The sequence below is a fragment of the Lonchura striata genome, chromosome 3, assembly GCF_050655825.1.
Source record: "Lonchura striata isolate lonStrDom1 chromosome 3, ASM5065582v1, whole genome shotgun sequence".
NCBI lineage: Eukaryota > Metazoa > Chordata > Aves > Passeriformes > Estrildidae > Lonchura > Lonchura striata.
The window spans coordinates 90,578,965-90,593,726 of record NC_140705.1 but is presented as its reverse complement, the minus strand read 5'-3'; the positions used below and the strand labels follow the sequence as shown (position 1 = coordinate 90,593,726).

The following is a 14,762-nucleotide window of genomic DNA, read 5'->3' as shown; positions in this document are numbered from 1 at the left end:
TTTTCTGAGAAGCTTCTGTAATTTGAAAAGCTGAAAATCTTTTTGCTGGGTGTACTTTAGCCTTTCTGATGAAAAGTTGCAGTTTTCTGTGGAAAGTAAAGCCCTGCTTTGGAGGGGACTGTACCAAATGATGTACAGGTTGCTTTAAATAGAAACATTTCCTCCAGCTCCACACATTCAAAAGAAACTGTGTTTCAATGAGCTTCCCAAGTGACAGCGAAGTTATTTCAGTAATTCTTGTGCAGGCAGAGCACCCTGGGATTGGCATATGGCTGTGCTCATTGCAAGCTGTCCAAATTAAAATTATTTTTCAGGCGAGCAATTTTCATTCCAGGACTTCTTGTGCAGTGCAGGAGCAGCCACAGAACACCTTGTTTTCAATAGTAAATTTACTGTTATCTATAATAACTCTTGTAATGTGAGACCTTGTATTGAACTGTGTGATCTAACAGCTGTGATTGCTGAGGGCCTGCAGTAAAAAGAGTTCTGGTTGTTTTTGCAAAGAATGAAACTGATTCATAGCAAAATTATATGAGTTTTCTACATGATTTGAAGATAGTTTGTGGGCTTTTACTCTCACTCATATTTAAATGGTTCCCAAATTTACAGCAGAATGATTTTTCACACTTGAGTACTGGTAAAGACAGAACTCTTTAGAGCTTACAGGAGGTGTGTGGTTTGAGTGGCAGTTGCACCTCCTTTCAGCAGAGAAGTGGAAAGGTGGATGTGGAAGAAAGTGGCTAGGACAACATCAAGCAGAACATGGCAGGAGAATCTTCTCTTGGCTGTCTGGGGGAAGTCTTGGAGTGCAAATGATGAAGGATGTGAAGATCTTGGGATCTGCAGGAAGAAAAGGTTGAAAGGTGATGGACAGTGAAGGAGACAGTCCATCAGGGAAGCCCATCTGTCCTATTCATGGTTGTGTTCTCCTGATGCTCTCTGCTTGCCATCACTCAGAGCAGATGTGTTTCTTTCTGCTGGCTACTCAGTTTTTTGCCACAGCTGAAGTGCCCCTCCAGGCATGGCTCTCATTCAGGGTGGGCTCCCATCCCAGCCTCACAGCAGCCTCAGATGTACCACCATCAGCACTGAGAGCAGAGCCCAGATGAATGCCTGAACTAACCCAACAGCATCTCACAGGGGAGCAGCAAGCCTGCTGCCCTGGTATATGGTGAACCTGGGTTTACTCTTAAATTTGCCAGTGCTGCTGGAGCTGAGTGTTGAGGTAGTGCCCACCTTACAGTGAGTCTGTCCAGTGGAAGTGAGGAGCACTGGGAGGAGGGGGACATGGAGTGAAGGAATAGGAGCCCACGCAGGGCAGTTTTCATGTCTTCATCTCACTCATCTATTTGTGGCATTGGTGATTCCCATGACCTTGGGACTTTGCTGTGAAAAGAAAGTTTGAAAGCTTACCATAATTTATTTATAATTATAAATAGTAATAAAACTAGAGACAGTTTCTGGGCTCAGTACATTCCTCGCAGCAGGATTCCCCCTTGACACCAATCTCTGTTCTAGGGAATGGAATGCCCTCCATTCCCTTTCTGCACTCAACTTTCCCTCTTCCAAACAGTAACCCTGTGTTGCTTCCAGTGGCTCAGTTGTACCGTGGTGTTGGTCCTGCTGTGTCCCACCCCAACACCTCCTGCCCTGTTGCTGTGATCTGGTGAAGATTTTAAGCAGGGAGTCATCCAGAAAATTTAAATTATTCTGTAAATTAGGCTTAGAGAAGTGAGAGCCAAGTATGCAATTTCTACATTTCCAGACAAACTGTGTGTTTTCTCAGAGGTTTTAAAGCAAATTTTATAGGCTGAGTATGGCAAAAATCAGTGTAATCAGCAAATACTGCTCTTTATGATTGAACAGGATATTGGCTTTAGTAATCTTGGTCCAGGTCAGGTGATCTAGATCTGGGAAGAAAATGAACTTAATTTGCCTCTTGGTGTGATCTAATGTTTCTCAACATCTGATATATAGGAATACATATCATGTCAGAAAATCGCAAAAACCAGAAAATAGAATGGAGGCTTTAAAATTAAAAAATCACTTCATTTCTCCTCTTTTTTTCCCTTGGACCAAAATATTTAAATACTTTTAAAACAAAAAAGATATTACTGTAAGGATATGGTAATATGGATCTAATAATTGCCTGGAATAAGGAATCAGATTTCAAATGTCTTGTACCTGAGTTGTTATTAAAAAAAAAAAAAACAAAAACTTGGCAGTACATGGGTTTGGGCTTTACCAATTCACATCAGAAAAGCATCTGGCCATTTAGTGGTTTGGCTGAGTTTTTTTTGGGGACCTTCTTTCCCTAAGAATGTGAAAGTTAAATTGTGATAAGGACTCAAGCAAGGCATTGTAGAAGACTCTTTTACCTCCCCCTAGTCCCCCATTCTGCCAGTATGTGTTAGTCTGAGCTTTGTGGGAGTGACAGAAATGTCTCTGTGGTATTAGTCTGGATTTAGATAGGACTGGATTCTTTTGAATTCCCATAACTCATTCCTACCTCAGAGAGAGAGCAGAGCTGGGGTTCATACAGCATTGTCACAAGGAGCCTGCTCAGTGAAAGCCTAAAGGTAACCAGATCAGGTTTATACAAAATGGAAAGAGTGAGGAGGACTGTGCTCCTTGAAATTAATGTTTCTTGAGTTTTGTCAGCTTCATCTAAAATATTTATTCTTTAACCTTTAGCTTTAACCTTTAGCTCCCTCCATATTAATTAAAAACCACATTCTTTTAAACATCAGGCAACACAAAGAGGCTGTCTCTAGTAGATTTTGGTCTCAAGTCATCAAGTTGCTACTCATCAGCTGAGCTGTAGCAGCTGATGGCACATATTCTCATAAATGAATGCTTACAAATTAATATTAATGGGAACTGAATGTACAGCTGCCCAAGTGAGATTTGGACTTTTTGTCCAATTTATAATATTTTTTGTTTTGTTCATTTTACTGTGGAGACATCTGTTTGCCTTTATTCCAGTAGAAATTAAAGAGGTGACCTCGGTCAAAGTTTAATTTTGTTTTTAGCGTTACATTATATTTTCAGAAATCTAATCAAGCCTAAGTTCACTCAAGGAAATCAGCTCCTGTTTTCAGTTTAGCCTCCTTTTTCTTTGAAAAGCTATGCTGCATTTTAGTGGTCAGGATTAAAATTAACCACCTGCTCGCCTGGGTCCATGCTAACACTGAAATTAAGGCAGCACAGCCTCACACAGTGAGGCACAGACATTTCTGAGCCATTATTTTATTGCCCCTTAATATCTGGCAGCAAGAGAAGCTGCTGCTTATGTGCAGTATTCTAGTTTTAAGACCCCTCCCAGAGAACGGGAAAATGTTGGCTTGGATTTGATTTTAATCCCACTGAAAAGTTTTGCCATTTTTTAAATTGTCAGCATCTGGATGTTTCTGGAATTACCACTGGTGGAAAAAGAAGTTTTTTCCATGACTGCACAGAAAAAGTGATTTTGACAGAGGACTGGACTGAATTGTTTAGGTATTGTACATCCGTGGCCTTCCAGAAATTCCATTAAAATGCCTGTACATAGAGATGAACTGAGCATCAAACCAACTTCGATGGAATAATAAGGAGTGGGGTTAGAAATTCAGTATTAGAATTAGAAAGTCAGTCAGACAGTGGAATCTGTGGATGGCAGGAGGGGAAGCCACTCAAGGGGGGCTGTGTAAACCCAGTTCTTGCTGTATATAACTCAAAATAAGATTTTGCAACTTAATGTAACTCCTGAATTCTTACCTCGTACATTTTCAGCCTTTCCTCCATAAAAGAGGCAGAAACTTCTGGTAGAGCTGTTTGCTTTGAAATGAGTTATTCAGTACTGCATCCATGTAATCCAAAGCTTTTCCATCAACACTAGACTGAAAGTTTCCTGTTCTTTGGTTTTCTGTGGTCTACCTTCTTAGGCACCATAATCTCTGGACTGCCAGGTCACACACAACTTGTAAATTCTGGCTTTTGTTTGATTATAGTGGGAGCTCCTAAACTCCTTAATTTGGTTACTAATTCCATTGGGAAAGACTGAAAATGTAGTTTAAAAGCCAAATGTTATCTACTAAAAAGCCTCTTTCACTAATATGTAAAAAATGTCCAGTTCCATCTAAACCCTGCTTTTTTTGTCTAAGGATATAACATCCTGGTGACATCAGAGACACTCTTACTATATTATTTTTGGCCCATTCACAATGGCTTTAACTCTCAGTCTTGTCTCAGCCAAAATTGTGTCAAAAGGGGTCAAAAAGGAGAATGTAGTAGCCGCACTAAGAAGGTAATTTTTGCTTAATATGTTGGGTGTGCTCCCTTAAACCCTGAGGCTTAGTATCTGAGGAACATTTGATTGGCTTGGATCAAGTACAAGTGCTTCTATACTGGAAACTAATCCTGGTAGATTTTACAGGATGTTTCAAGTTACTAAAACACAAACTCCTGGATGAGGGCAAGTTAGAGGGAAGGAGGACCCTGCTGGGCTTGCCTCTGGAAGAAACAACAGACATGGAGCCACTCGTTTGCTTTTAAGGGGGATGAGTGAGAGGGCGTTGGGACACTGACTAAGGCTGACAGCCCCTTGATGGCTGGGGAGATGGGAGTTACACACCATTTCCATTATGTTAATGGCAACTTAAAAACACAAATGTCAATCTCGGTAACTCTCTCTGCTCCACAGAACAGCTACAAACAAACAACAGCCAGCAGAATCATGTGAAATGCTGGCAGTGGCAATGAAAAAGTTCCTCTGCCTCCTGCTGAGATTTCCTTGGGACAGGGAGGGATTGCTGCAAGGCAGATGTTCAAAACAGCATGACAGACAAGGGAGAAAGAATCTTTGGGTTTGTGAGAGAGGAAGGACGACTATGTTTGTACAAGTGATCAAAAATCACTAGAGATGCAGTGAGAAGCACACGTACACTAGGAGCCCTCTAGGCTGTATTTTCTCAATATGGTTCTTTTTTTGGGGGGAAAAAATCCCCAGAGCTGCTTCTCAAGAGTCCGTGCTGTTTGCTGGAAAACAGTGGGTGGCAAAGATCTCCTTTCTGGTTTTAAATAGGGTCAGCAATCTACTGAATAAGCCACTTCAGCCTCGTTTCATATCTACCTTTACATCTTTGAAAGTTTGTGTGTCGACTAAATTTTATCCTTGGTCCTGACCTCTTTTGCTATAGTATTATCCCTATGTGTATATACAGCAATTATTTAACATAACATTAGGACTCCTAACCATCAGAACTTGGTAGATTTTAAATTATCCTAGGAAAGGATGAAAAATATATTTCATTTCACTCAGTACCTACTATTTGCTTATTCATCATCCTGGACTGCATTTAGATAAAATTTGAAATTAAACTATAATGCACAAGAAGACCAGCAAAATGTTTTACAAGTTGTATCTCTTAATGTTCCTGTTTATATAGGGAGAAAAAATATTTGAAGATATTTTGCATGTAAATTTAACCTGTTAAACACAGAAATAGAGAAAAACTTGTGTGAAACATTCACATTAGAGGTTTGGAAAAAACCTGAACAATCCTCCCAGCCCCTAAAAACTCTGATATGGTTTCTACTTCTTGCCTGGAAGCAGTAATGTCTGAGACCTTGACTGAATCAAGTCAAGCTGGTTGCAAATTTTGCTCAAATCTCAGTTGGAAAATCAGGTCACAGTGAAATAAACAACATAAACAATGTATTGAGGAATAAATGCCAAGAAAACTGGAAAAGTAGGCTAAATTTCTGTGTTTGGCTTAGGTCAGGAGGAAAGAAAGAAAGAAATGGTGTGTGTGTGTGTGGGGGGGGGGAGGGCAGGGGAGACAGTGTTATTTTCAAATGAAATGGACAGAAGTCACCAAGTGTGAAATAAGTCAATGATGTCCTTCCTCTGCTGTTCATTGGAAAGTGATGGGAGCCTTTCTCCTGCCTACTTCACCATGAGGAAGGAAGATCTAAATGAAAAAAAACAAATGAACAAAAACCAAAAAAGTTTTCTAGTTTTTCTAGCAACTTTTTTCATGTATTTGATCAAGGGCCTGATTTTGTTTAAGACTTGTTTGTTCTCTTTTGTAAAATGAGGATAGGAGGTATCGCTTTTTTAGCTTCATACATGGGATTTTTCTTATCTAGCCCTTGTTGTCAATAAAACCCTAAAAGACTAAAAAGCTGAATATTTTTGTCCAAGTTAACCTCTTCCTAGAGAGCAAAGAGAGATGAGCAGCTACATCCCATCCCACTGATGTCATTTGAATGTGCCCAGCTCCTTTAATGGTACAAGGAGACTGATGCTCTCAGTTAATGCCTTATGCCTACACAGGGGACTGTAAGCACAGACTCTCTGTACAACACGTTGCATGTTGGGGCTCCAACTCTGTTTTTATTTGTACTGGGAAATACATACTGGAAGCAGTGGTATGATGGAAGGGGTAGAAAACCCCATCTGAGTAGCTCCTAAGGCTCCTATCATCCAGGGATCAGTAAGAAGGAATCACTTGCTGTGTGGTGCCCTGATTAGAAAATCAATTCAAATATTCACCTATATAATTTGCAGACACTTGGACAAAAGGTTAATAAAAAGTATTTCTGGCATCAGACTTGATCTGAAATAATTTTTTTGAGCCAGTTTTACTCTGCCTCATTTTGCAGGTAATTCACACCTCTTTGTGCATGTGCAATATGTCATTTCCACTGAGCCCAGACCCATTTGCATTTCTGTGCAGAAATCCTATCAAACACATGGTTTGGCACCAGGCATACTGAGAGCATGGGTTGGTACCTGAGTGGAGTTCATACCTTGCAGTTTATTCAACTGGAGCTGAATGGACCTGCTGTTTCCAGCAGACTGCTTTTCTAAAGAGTTCACTTGTCTCAGAGTAGCAGTGAAAGAGTAGAAAAGTTCAAGCCCTCAGCCTTGCTAAGAATTAGGCCATAAAGTCACCACCAGCAGTTTGATTGTCCTGAAATGCTGGGTTACACTGTGGGCCTGCAGAACTCCAAACACCCAGTGCTCCATGCCCTGGGGTCTCACCCACCTCAGTGTGGCTGCAATATTGAATCAGTTTCTGTTGGCCTGAGAATGTTTCTGATTGTGAGAGCAGAAATCTTAAAAACAAAATAAAAGCCCTCAAAACCCAAGCAGGGATTTTCTTCTCTCTTGTGCATATGTATTATTTCTGGCTACCATGTCATTTTTCCTCTGCTATTTGGCTTTGTAGAGTTGATAGTATCACTCTGGTCAAACCAACTACATTTCCAGACCTGGGCTGCACAGCCCATTGCCGAGGTGAATGGAGAAGTTTTTAACAAATAACCTCATAAAACTGCTACACTTTTGCTCAGCGAGAAAAAGTTCTTAGTGCGGTATCCCAGTTCTTGGTGCTCCTCAAACCAACTGGAATTTGCCCACCTTGTCATGAGGTGGGCTTTTTTTCTCTTGTCATATGTTCTATGCTGTTTGCCACACGAGTTACAGATGGTAATTTTAATTCGAAAACACAAATGTAATAAATTCAGCAGATTAGTATTTGGCTGGGATTGAGGGCTGAGATTGTTCAATTGACTGTTATGGAAAACACATCAGCCAACTTCATCCCTGACCAGAGAGCAGTGGTTCCATCCCCTTACAAACAAAGCCTTTGTTTTGTCTTCCTTGCTCTGTGATTCTGGCCTCTACTGTGCATTTGTTTCCAAAGCAAAACAAAGAATTCATAATCTTTGGCAGTTAAAATATTTCAACTTGGATTTTCCTGTTACACAACTTACCTACTAGCTGATGGAGTAGAAGATGATCTCACTGCTCAGGAGCAGTATTTTTTCAGATGCCTTCAGCCCTGTTTGTTTCTAGTCCAACTTTAACCAGGAGTCAACCATGAGGCAGAGTCTAAGGATCAGGGTGCTAGTGCTGCTGCCCCACATTCCATGCTGCAGAAAGGCTCAAGCCTGTCCATTTGATATGGTTTATGAAATGAACACACGCATTATTTGTATTGCCTGTGATGAATTGTAGAGTGTTATGGATAATCATTGTGTGCCATACAGCCCTTGGCTCTTTTACCTGCATTCTGCCTATTGCTTCCCTCTGATTAGTTATAATATGTCTAGACTTCTATCAGATGTAATGCAAATTATCATAATGGCAACAAAGATTTCATTTTTCCTCCAAATGTGCTCCAAACTGACCCTGGCTTGGAGTGCCAACAGCTTCCTGCAGTGCATACAGTCTTGTCATGTTAGAGGGTATATTCTAAGGACAGATTTGAGCTAGGAACAGATTTGAACTTCTAGGTGTAACTGCCATGAAACTCAATTTTCCACTGAGTCATGTGATATCTCTTCCTTACTATTTTGGCCGTTCTGTTCAGACAGGTTTTAAGTGTTTCATTTTTTATTCTGAGACACTGAAAACATGAGCCAAAGAAGTGTAGCAGAGGAAAGCAGAAGAAGAACACATAAAAGGATGTAAGGTACTGGACTGTTCTCTATTTTTGTTTTGGTTTGATTCTTTATCAGTGTAAACTGCATGACCACTGAGCATGATGAGGTCTTGAAAAAAGCAAATTAATTTAGAAAATGGGTAGACTACCTGAGTAAGGACAGCACCAGTATTAGGTCTGAAAGACAAGCAATGAATGACTCCTATTTTTTGGATGAATATTTCTAGGATTAACATATAAAGTTGAAAGTTGAACAAGAGAGAGGAATGAAAATGGAAAAAAATTACATTTCTTTACAGGTCTTCTGCCAGCCATTTGATTTTTGTGAGTGTGCATTTTTTGACATTTAGTAACAATAATTTGATTTATTTTTAGTGTTTGAGGCCCTTGGCCAAGACTGGGGATTTGTTATACATTGCATGTGTTGTCCATGTAGGGATAGCTCTGCTCATAGGACTTGCAAGGTGCAGGAACAGAAATAATGACTCACAGAGGTGCTGGTTGTTTCCATGGGGTGATGGAAAAGGCCAAGCAGGTCACTGGCATAGCCAAGAATAAAGACCAAGTGTGCTGACTCCTGATCTTGTGTCCTGCTTACTAAACTTTGCCTCCTGTAGCAGAAGAATGGCAGCCAAAATGCTGCAATTGTCTGGGGCGGGAACAGGGTTGAGAAAGACTCTGAGAAAAAAACATGTTCAGCTTTTTATGTATTTGTAATTTTCTGGATTTGTCACTAGCAGCGACAAAACTGCCAGCACAGTTTCTGTCTGTTGAGTTTTGCACCTAACAAATTTGTTACTGGGTCTTGACTGCTCACACTCCCTCTGTTTTAACATTTCGCTCTGCATGGTGTCTGTACAGCCAGATATTTTACTGGACTGTTTTATAACTTTCCAGTAATGTATAGTATTAATCATCCAGTAGCAATATATGAAATCAGGCATCTTTAAGTGCTCAAGGGATATAAACTTGAAGCTTGTCAAACCATCTTTTGAGGAAGAGTTGGACAAATGTTGTGCCCTTTTTCCTGAAGCATTTACATGCTGGCGCACAACACGTACAGTAGTTGCCATAAGCTTTTATTGGGGCTGTTTTTCCATTTCTGAGAGGGAACTGTGCTGCAGTATCTGCAGCACTCGTTGTATTCCCCATAGGAAATGAATAAAGCACACTGAGCACACAAGAAGAAAGCAGAGCCTGCCAGCCCCAAGGATGTATCTGATAAGTGCTGCATGGCTGAGGATCTGCATGCCCTGAACATGACTGGAGAGCTGGGCTCAGAGTCATTCTTGTGAACAGTGTGTTGATTTAACCACTGCCATTTACCACTGAGACCTGGATTTATGTGTTTATAGTCATTTCTATATCAATACGTCAGTGTTTACTGCAGATCAGTTCACTCTAAAGAGGACGGGAATGATCAAATTTCCTCATTACTGAAGAGTGAATAGGAGCCACAGAAAGACTTCATGATTTGTTCACCTAGCCAGCCAAGATGGAATAAGGGATTCCCAATTCCCAGTTTGTTGTTCTAGTGACTGGTGGAGTCTGTTTCCATTCCCAAGCAGTAATGTCTATCCTAAACCCATTAAGAACACTCCTTCCTATTCCATATTCCAAACTAGAACAAACTGTACTGATCTGACCCCAGCTGTGAAGCTATAAATTTAATTTACAAGGTCATTTATATGGGAGGAGAAGTAGTGTCAAAATACAAGAATCTATGCAAGTAGAAAACAGAAAAAGCATGGATAACATAACCCCTATAAAATGTCTCCACATGTGATTTGTGTGGAAACAGTTGCTCTGAGATCAGAAGGAAATCTGTTGCTTTTGGCAAAACGGGTAATTCTACAGCTCAGGAGTTACTAGGGCCTCTGTGTGATACTTTCTGAGCTATGGACTTATCTTAAAGACTTCCTGTTTTGGAGCTCTCGGGCCTGCCAAGATGTTTGTCTTAGCATGATTCAGTTTTGTTATTAGAATGATATCAAGATTTACATTGAGCTGGTAAAAGATTAAAAGAACTGCAGCAAGCATAAAGATGAACATAGTCTGGAATTGAAGGTAGAAGATTCAAGAAGAAAATTTCAGGCTGGATATTGATTTAGCAGTGTTTTAGGCAGTCTGTGCTTTCTGTAAGTCCATCAGTCCAGCAAGCCTGTCTTCAGTGTAACACTTGTAGCTCTAAAAACCCTTTCCTTCCACTGCCAGCTCACTGTTGTGCAGTGTGGATAGGAGATAGAAATAGCCAAGTTAAATTGATTTAATTTTAATGTCTTTACAGAAGTAACTATAGGATATGGTCTCTAGAACTGTTCTGTGCTAGGTGCTGACCCAGTTCCTATGCAAACAGGGTGACATTTGGTCTGTTCTTTAGTAACTTCTCTAAGTGATGCTGATCAAAATAGGGAGCAACCATCTCTGGTTTAAGCTGTGGACAGGGCCCATTTTGAAGCCAATAAAGGCAATTACAGCTGCATTACTGTGGAGCTGGGAAGAGACAGCTGAAAAATAAACTATTATTTGGCAAAAGGACCTGAACATACAGGGTATTCCATGGGCATTAACGGGTCTGACCATTACAGATACTACAAGTTTCTTTGGGAAACACTACAAGTTTCTTTGGAAAACTCATGACCCTTATACTGTAATGACCTCATCCTCTCAAGGCTCCAACCCTGCCAAAACCCAACCTATCTCATACTAAATAGCAACAAAAAAGTATGAAGTCAGTTTATCTTAAAATCACAAATCAATGCACTTGGGGTAAAAATTCTATCAAAGCAGAGTTGATAACTCCCAAAAGACAGGGCGGATAGAAACCTGTCTTGCTTGGGCACTGTGAGTGCTCTCAGTTTTGGTCAATTTGATTTATCAGGTGATATTACTCAGGTGCTACCAAAATGTGGTAACATAATTACAACATTAAACAATAACAATAAATTGACCAGGAAAATAACATTTAAATGCACAGCAGAAACAGCTACTTTTCCAGCAGTGCTTGAGGTGTTGGGCAATACTTTCTCCACAGATTCAGTGTGCTTTCTCTCATAACATGTTGAGGATATGGATTCAGGAGTGGAGCTCTCATCTGAGGTTCAGCTCTAAAGAAAATACTAGCAAGCCTGTGAGAGAATGTAGATAGAAAGTACTCCCAGACTATTCAGAACTGCTGCTTTTCTAATCTTTTCTAGCTAGGATATATGAGGAGGGAAACTTTGGTTCTGATGAGATTAGTGGGATTTTTTCTTTTCTCTTCCAAGGGGCCAGGATTTTACCCACACCTCAGGAGCCTGTGAGTCTGAAGAAGAAGGTAAAGTACCTCTTGTCCAACTGTGTAGGCAATCACTGGGCTAAGCTGTGTGATCTGGGCATAATTCAGTATTTCTTCTCCAGCCACTGGAAAGGTGAGGGAGCTTTTGGAAAGTGGATTCTGACTTAAATGTCAGAACTAAAAAATAAAAAAGTGTGACTGGATAAATGAACGGAATGAGATGATGGATTAACTCATACATTTGCAGTTACTCACCTGGTCTCCTCCACAGTATAAAGTCACCTTCTTCCTTTCAGTGACAGGTTTTGTTGTCACTTGTAGTTAATATTGTAATTAAATAAACATAGATTTGGCATGAAATTTATACTGGCCTCTCTCACATTCACAGAGCAAGGAAAGAGGCACCTACTGACCTGGCTCCATGACACGTGGGACCATCAGTCAAAAGTTTTGCTCTACAGAACAGTTGTTTAGATAGCAATTCACAAGATTTACAGAGGAGATAAATTATACTGGACTCCAAACCACACCATATCCCTTGCTTGTCTTAAGGTTAAAAGGGGAAAAAAACATTTATGAATGGATAGAGGACAGGATGGGAGCTGAGCTCTCTCTCCCGCTCCTTCGACATACTTGTATGTATAACTGGTTTTTATATATATATATATATATATATATATATATATATATATATATATATATTAATTTTAGCATTTAAATATACAGGGAATAGAGACTAATAGAGGCTGAATCAGCTGCTGAATTTGATGGAAGCATGGGCACTTAGAAAGGTGCTGATTTAACAGCTCTTGAACTCTGTAGAAACTCTTCAGGAGATGTTGAAGCCTCTCTGGAAAAAAGCACTTCATTTTTGTTGGTTTTGGGAGAAGAGAGCCTCAGTGGCAGCAAACATCCTGTAACAGAGTGGATTTTTTTTATTGTGTTAAAAAAAAAAGAAAAGAAAAATCTCTGTTTTGAGCTGTTATTAATTGTCACTGCAATTGAAAGGTCAAACCTGATGTTCTTGCTCAAGCAAAATGCTTTGGAAAGCAAATGGAGTTTTGCCTGAGAAAATACTGGATAGAAATATGCACAAATGTCAGCACTGGGACTGGATTTGAAGTGGATTCAGACATTAGTTAAGAGAGTTCCAGAATAAGCTCTAAATGTTGAAAGTGCTATCTTTAAAGGGTACTTCTACATCAGAAATACGGGGTGATACTCTCAATTTATAAACTCTTGGGAGAAGGAGGAAGTGGCTGTCATTTATGGCTCTGTACCCTTAGTCCTAGGGGTGTCAGCTCCCAAGTGTCATTAAATAAGTCTAAGGTCAGGCTAAATGCTGCTCCTAAAAGTTCCAGCTGGTTGTCCACATCCTGTCTCTCCTGAGCAGATGATATCAGGATGACTTTCAATCCAGGCCTGTTCAGAATGTCTTGGCATCCATTTTCTCAAGAATGTGCATGAACCAGCAAGAGTATTCACAGTGTAACAATTATCCATGGTGCAGCAACCAGAAAGGTGCTGGAAGAAGTGGGCTTTCATTTGTTTAGCAGCTGCAGAGGCAGCTCTACTGCTTGTCTCTTTCCAGCCTGAACTTACTGTCTGTTGCGGAAGATAGATAAATATGATTATTCATAAATAATAAAGCAGGATGAGAACAATTCTCCCAGCTAGCCGGATGACACCCCTGCCTTTGGATGGGTCCTGGGATGAAATGGACTGTTCCATCTCACCCTCCAAATGATGTATGGTTCACCCCGCACCTCTATCCCTCCCCTGAAACATCAAGTGTCTGTAACCCCATTGGCCCATGCTTTGTTCCAGCCCACCTTGAAGCCCCTTTATAAGGAGGCTTCGAGGGGCCACACAGTCTCTTGGAACTTTCTCCCCTCCTGGAACTTCCTCCCTCCTCTTGGAGCTTCCCATCTCCTGGAGCATCCTTTTGTCTCTCCCCTTCCCCACCCTCTCAGGCCTGGCCACGTGCCGCGTCTGGGAGCACGAGGCAGAACCCTCTGCACCCCCAATAAACCTGATCCCCCAAGAGCAACCTTCAGAGATCTCTGCCTCCTTTCATCTACACTGTGCTGGAGCCTGCTATTTTTTACAACTGTCCACACCAAGCATCTGTCCTGCTCTCTGATCTTTCCTGTAGCACTTACTCTGTAACATTCACAAGATCATTTTCTGTGTGGCTTTTCAAGCACTGACTGAAACATTTCTTATTTCTGTGTCAAGTTCCTAATTTGACCTTTGCAGATCTCGTCAGAGTAACCAATCATGAGATAGAAAATGTAATGACTAATTTTTGTGAGCAACTTGCACAATGCAGCATCCTAAATTAAATAAGGAAATGTCAACAGCAAACTTCTTGTAAGTTATTCTGAGAGGGAAATGAAAAACAAGTTCAAAATTCCTTTCAAATAAATCTGAAAACATCTCGAGCTACTCACAAGCAAAAGAAAAGAGATGGAGGTTTCCCAAGAAATTTATCATAGTGTACAACTCCATTCCTGTCCAAAAGGTTTGGAAAATGAACCAAAGTGTTGGAAAAATGTGTGTACATCTGCCTTGAGATATAAAGAAGACGGAATCAAATGTTTGTAGGTTTCATATTACTCTGATATTGATGAACGAGACCTTTTTAGTGGTATTTTATCTGCTCAGTTATGGTATGGTGGATGGAGCTGAAGAATATTGAGGTGTTCTTAACTCTTAAAGTAAGAATAATGTTGATAATATTAAAGGCTGGAAAGTCTGAACCAGATCTAAGCTATCCTTGTGGTAAAGCTTGGAACAATCTCTGTGTAGAGACTATTTCCATACCCTATTTAAAAAGCAAGAGAAACTAGAGTAAATAAGTAATACTCCTTTGCATCAAAAGATGAAAAAATCCAGGCTCTTCATTTTGAGAAGAGCCTTGTTCATTGTTTACAGTTTTGTCACAGTCTAAAGATTGTGCCTGTGGAGTTTGCTCTGCTCTGACAGAGGAAGGTGTAACAGGAGCCAACAAACAGAAGAAGGAGGATCCGTTCAAACCAGGAGTAAGGCTG

General features: G+C 40.4%; 1 long non-coding RNA gene across 1 annotated transcript; it reads left to right on the top strand.

Annotated features, from left to right (window-relative positions):
* The first annotated feature begins 3,243 nt into the window (after nucleotides 1-3,243).
* Nucleotides 3,244-12,116, top strand: LOC110475850 (uncharacterized). The gene is made up of 3 exons (XR_002466337.2): nucleotides 3,244-8,462; nucleotides 11,699-11,748; nucleotides 12,098-12,116. It is a non-coding gene; the product is annotated as an uncharacterized LOC110475850 (long non-coding RNA).
* The last annotated feature ends 2,646 nt before the right edge of the window (nucleotides 12,117-14,762 follow it).